This window comes from Salarias fasciatus, chromosome 7 (genome assembly GCF_902148845.1).
Source record: "Salarias fasciatus chromosome 7, fSalaFa1.1, whole genome shotgun sequence".
Classification (NCBI taxonomy): Eukaryota; Metazoa; Chordata; class Actinopteri; order Blenniiformes; family Blenniidae; genus Salarias; species Salarias fasciatus.
In genome coordinates, this window is record NC_043751.1 from 29,930,992 (window position 1) to 29,936,991 (window position 6,000).

The window sequence follows — 6,000 nt, forward strand, 5'->3', positions numbered from 1 at the left end:
GCTGCTGGGACATTACTAACAGGGCGGCGCAGGCGATCCAGAGGGAGCTGTAGCTCACACCCCAGCATCAGGAGGGCCGGTGAGCTGCCAGTTGTGGAGTGTGGTGTTGCTCTGTAGTGCGTTAACGTGCTCTGCAGAGAGTCTGAAAACGGAAGGCCGTCTGCCATGTGCGCCTTGAGCCCGTTCTTTAAGGTCTGATAAAACCTCTCCACGCTGCCATTGGCCTGCGGGAGGTACAGGGCAGTCCTGATGTGTTTAATCCCTCTTCCCTGTGACTTGGTTTATGACACATGAACACAGAACTGTGTCAAATTGCCTGTTGGTTACCTGTGATGCCTGCTGATTATTCATGTCTGATTGAAAAAACAGAAACTTGTTCTTGAGGACTTACGTCAATATTTATGTAACACACACACATTCTGAAAGGCCTCGGCAGACTTCAAATGAGCCATTTTAATCGCGATTAATCGTGATTTACTCCAGGATTGGGATGCGATTAATTGCGATTAAGAAATTTCATCGTTGCCCAGCTCTAATTATTATATTTTATTTTGATTCATATTGAGCTTCAACATGATAAATATTAGGGATGTCCCGATCAAGTTTTTTGCCACCGATTCCGAGTCCGAGTCCTATCATTTTGAGTATCTGCCGATTCTGAGTCCCGATCCGATTCTTTTCTAATATAATAAAATATTTACATTACCTATAAAAAAACTAAAAAAACTTATGAAAAGTTCTCCTTTTTTATTTTCTTAACGTCAATTCAAAACAACACTTAGAACTGTGCATGTCTGAGACTAAAAATAACAATCAGAAAATAAATAAATTTTCTCTTTAATTACATCTTTCTGTAGCACGGAAAACCTAAATACATCTCATTTAACCCATTAAAGCCGGGCATGCATTACCGCTGAAGCATGCTTCAGTGTGCAGCAGTGGCCAGAAACGTTCCATACAAAGTTAGGAGGCAGAGCAGGAACACGATCTGGACCCAGAAACAGGATCAGTTATGCATATGCGTGAGTTTGATGCATTTCATTGCCCAAGAAACAGCCGATTAGCGCAAAGAAGAAGAAAAAAGACCCGGCATCAATGGTAGAACTGTGCAACAGCGCTTCCGGGTTTAATGATAGAATTGCGCAACAACGCCACTACCGAAAATGCGTCCCGGCTTCAGTGGGTTAAAAAGGAAATTAAAGAAAAAATAAACATATGTATCCAACTGAGTCCAAATCGGGAGGAAACTTCCGATCCCGAGCGAGTCCATAATCACGTGATCGGGGCCGATTTCCGATCACATGATCGGATCGGGACATCCCTAATAAATACCAATAACAGTAAAGGCTCAGATGAAACATCTGTATCATTGTTAAAGCGACACCAAGGAACTTTTCAGCCTTAAATATCTTTTGTGATGATACATCGACTTACAACTCATTGAATGACCCCTCTGTCACGGCCTGAGGGTGTCAGTATTGCTTTCACTTGGACTAAGCAGCTGTGCGGAGGGTGGTAGGAACCCTGCACACTAAAAAAACTCCAAATGTGAGGACTGCTTTACGGCATGCGTCACATCATGATATAACATTGTTTAGCCACCATTAGATTCATGACCTCGTCGCTATCCGTCCTTCACACAGCCACTGGAAACAAATGTAAGCGAGTTCAGTCCGACAGCATGCCACCGGGAGCAGCATTTTACCACGCCACGCGCTAGTCCTCATGGGAACTGTAGTATTCGTTCAGGCAAAACACTACCGCTTTTGTCCACTGGCGCCGCCAAAATCAACGAAAACTGAAAGTTCCTCAGTGTTGCTTTAAGTGGCAGTGTAAATGAGAAACCCTTTGGATTGAATGTCTCTATTGCAAACACCTTATTGAAGCCAATCTGAATACTTATACTGGTTATGAGTCAATTGGATTTGAAAAGCCATGTGATTCCGATGGCTCATCCTAATATGTAAAGTCTGTAATTATCAGTGCTTTACATACATTTTTGTTCGGATTCAAGAGTTTAAGCTGCAGTATCAGACAGTCAAATGGGTTCCTGGGGCGGCTGTGTATTAGTGGGGAGAGCAGTTGTCTGACAGTCTGGAGGTTGTTAGTTTGATTCCTGACTCCCACTGTCTGCATGTCGAAGTGTCTTTGGGCAAAACGCTGTACCCTGAATTGTCCCTGGTGGATGAATTGAGCACCTTGCATGGCAGCCGCCTCCACCGGTGTGTGAATGTGTGTGTGAATGGGTAGATGTGATAATGCAGTGTGAAGCGCTTTGGGCTCAGCGAATGCAGATAGAAAAGCACTACATAAGTGTAGTCCATTCCTTGTAAGGTGCTTCAACCCATGAAGAAGTTTAATTTCATGACCAAGCTTGGCTGGAATCTGCTTTGAAACAAGACAAGTTTATCTGAACAGGCCTGCAGTTTCATCTTTGCACCCTTCCTCTGGAGGAGAGCCTTAAGTCGTCAACCTCACAGCATCGGGCCCAGAGAAGCTGAGGTTGCACTCATTCTGGATTGAATGAGGTCACCTTTAGGGCTTGAAGACACTCAGAACCAAATGAAGTTATCAAATATGTTTATTTACACTCCAAATACAAAATAGATAATCCATACAAATGTAAATGTATCAGGCCATATTCATATAAAGTGCTCCATCATGGTCATATTGATTCAAAGTGCTCCACCATGGCGGCAGGGATGTGCTGGTGCTGCAGGACGGTCATCAGCAGCAGCTGGAATTGCATGTCTTCTCTTTGCACACACAGCCAGAGGCACATTTGCTGCACCCGGGTGGGCAGCATGGGCAGCAGCCTGGAAAGACACAGATTGTGAGATGTGAGATGCAGACGAGACCGTTTTGATGAAAGACTTGTCAGATTTGGGCCAAACTGCTGGTCAGGCTCAAAACATCTTCATGTTTCAGATTACACAAAACCACTGCAATTAAGTCAAGAGCATCCACCTGTTGAGTGTCATGCATACAGGCCTAAAATCAATCCTCAAAGTGTACATTCGTCTCAAGATTTAACATTCAAAGGGTTTTGAACAGAGGATCAGAGGCCTGGGTTCCACTTACTCTTCTTGCATTTGCTGCAGCAACAATCGCAGCAACAGCAGCTTGAGTCACATTTGTGGCATTCAGCTGAAAAACAGGAGACACACGGTCAGTTTCAAAAGTTAAAATGTGAACAAACCAAAGCCATGCAGAGAGAACAAGACTCACGCTTTTTGCACTTGCACTGGCAGGGGTCCATGTCTCAGCAGTTGGCTTGTTGGTCCACGAAGAGAGAAGCTGCTGGTGAGGTGTGTTCTTCCTGGAAGGAGTCAGTGAGTTGTGACTGCAGGCTGGAGAGGCGGCCCTTTTATACTGTCCAGGCAACAACAGTACCGTGTGCAAAATGCCTCTGTCACGCTGAATACGGGCAAACATTACAAAGCAATTTGTTTACACAGTGTGGTTTATCCTACCAATAGTGAGGACAGACACGTTCCCAGGCCGGGGCAGGATTTATTACATCAGACTAAATTTTCCACTGTGTGGATAAAAATCACAACTGAATAAAATGTTTGGTAACACTTTACTTGAATCATCCCTGTATAACACATTGAAAGTACATTATAGCACTGTATAACTATAGTTATAAACACTCATAAATGATCACAATGCTTTATAACCCACTATACAGCATAGGGTTAGGGTTAGGTCCTAATGTTATAAAGCATTGTGATCATTTATGAGTGTTTAGAACTTCTTATAATGTGTTATACTGGGTGCTTCAAGTAAATTGTTACCAAATGTTTTTATTTTCTGAAATATTGGTTTTTGCTTTTAATATTGTTACACACTTTGCATTGATTTTGTAATATGAAAAGCGTGTTACGAATATAGATTGACTGATTGATAATGAAGTATTCACAGGACAGAATGAATCGTTAGGACACATGGAAGAGAACAGTTTAATCTGAACATATAGCTAGTGAAAAGAGGAAACACTGAACAGCACGTGTGACTGTCTCACTTGACAATACAGTATCTTAATAGCTTCTTACAATCCTGTATTAAAAAAAGTTGCACACGGCTGAACAGGAAATGTGCAAAGATACGTTCATGACACATTTTTTATGAAAGTTTAAGAAAAAAAAGAATTGTATAAAATAAATCAGTCTCTTCCACTGTTTCTTATTTATCTGTTAGCAGTATATTGATGAAAGCAACTAGTTTATTTTTCACTGGAGTTAGTAGAAATTATTAATATTGACAGATTTCTGGAATGACAGTTTTCAACGTTATTTTAATGGTTAAGTGAATTAGATAATCTCATCTCTCTCTCTCTCTCTCATCTGAACTTAACATGAAAAAAGTGTTCATCATCATCACAAACTGTCGTTTGTTCAGCGACTTTTCCTGATGATCCAGTGGAACATGTAATGTGGTCCCTTATTTTTTTCCACACGAATGTGTTCATTCTGAATCAGACACAAACTTCACTGATTTTGTTGCTACTGTAGCAGGTTGAAAACTTCTCATAACTCACTGTTTGATAAGGGACATTAAGTGTTTTATTCTCATCAAACTGTAGAGATGGTGATTCGTAATTATAGTTTAATAAATTCAATCTTTCTGTTGTCTTATATTTTGGAAAATGTATTTCTTTCATTTGGATCAAGAAATCAAAACAGTCATTCTTCTCTTTTGTTGTGCTTCCTGGAGTTCTTGGGTTTGTGCACACGGCACACACACACATCAGAGGCGTGCTCGCTGCTCTTCCTCGCTCTGCGCTCGGCCGCTTCGCTCTTTGCACCCGTCATGAACGCACCACGTGCTGTAGGAAAAAACGCTTTCAAGAGCGGGTATGGAAAGCCAAAACAGTCACAATTCGCCACTAATCCAACGCGTCTGATCCTTAGTAAACACAGTAAAAATCGCCCGTTTTTAATGAAACGCGCGTAAAATATGCGCGTTTGGACAAATAAAACAGGTATATTTTACACACTTTTGCTGAAGGCTGTAGAACGCCGTAAAAAACGGACTATATCTGGCCGGTACCTCTCGACCTCTCGACCTCCCTCACAAGCTCAGGCTCCTTCCCCCCCAACGAGGTGACATTCCCTGGCCCCAGAGCTAGTCTCTGTGTCTGAGGATCGGGTCGCCGGGCACCCTGCAGTCCACATTGCACCCGGCCCCTACGGTTCCCTCGGTGGGTGGTGGGTCCGCTGGAGGGTCGGTCCACGTCGCCCCTTCGGGCTGAGCCCGGCCGGGCCCCGTGTGCAAAGACCCAGTCACCAGGAGCTCGATTACGAGCCCCAACCCCAGGCCTGGCTCCAGGGTGGGGCCCCGGCTGCGCCATACCGGGCGACGTCACGGACCTCGATTGTAACTTCATCATAGGAGCTGTTGACCTGCCCTTGGTCTGGCCCATCACCCAGGACCTGGGTGCCATGGGAGACCCTGCCCGGGGCATAAAGCCCCAGACACTCCCCCGCCACTTTAAGGGTAGCAGATCAGGGGGGAGATTATACAAAGTATGAATCCTTCAACTGTCCCCCTCACGATCCTTCTGACTTTTTGGGTTTTAAGCAGGAGGTGTTAGAAAAGTTTCCACAGGGAAAACCGGCTTGTGGCGGCCAAGCGTTCATAGCAACGTCGCTTTTTGATCCTTCGATGTCGGCTCTTCCTATCATTGTGAAGCAGATTTCACTGAGCAGCACGCTGCACTTTTTGCATGAGTCACGTCCCATTAAAAAAGAAAAAAAAAAAAAAAAAACGTGGGAAAACACACCTCCACTGCAGGTGCAAATCGGTCAGTGCTGCGTTCACGATCCCACTTCCGTCGTTAAATACTCTTTACAGCAATGTATACTGTTTCTGTGGCTAAATTTGGGATACAAAATAGGTGGGATGGACAGAATAAAGTATCATAACATTTTACCTCACTTTCCGCAACTTCAGGGAGGCAACAAAAGTTGAAATGTTGATGATCAATTTTTGTAGTTG

At 43.6% G+C, this 6,000-nt stretch overlaps 1 long non-coding RNA gene across 1 annotated transcript; it reads right to left on the reverse strand.

Annotated features, from left to right (window-relative positions):
- Nucleotides 1-2,563: 2,563 nt before the first annotated feature.
- Nucleotides 2,564-3,332, reverse strand: LOC115392321 (uncharacterized). Its single transcript, XR_003931837.1, has 3 exons — nucleotides 3,229-3,332; nucleotides 3,082-3,147; nucleotides 2,564-2,816 (listed from the first exon to the last, which is right to left on the reverse strand). It is a non-coding gene; the product is annotated as an uncharacterized LOC115392321 (long non-coding RNA).
- Nucleotides 3,333-6,000: the final 2,668 nt, after the last annotated feature.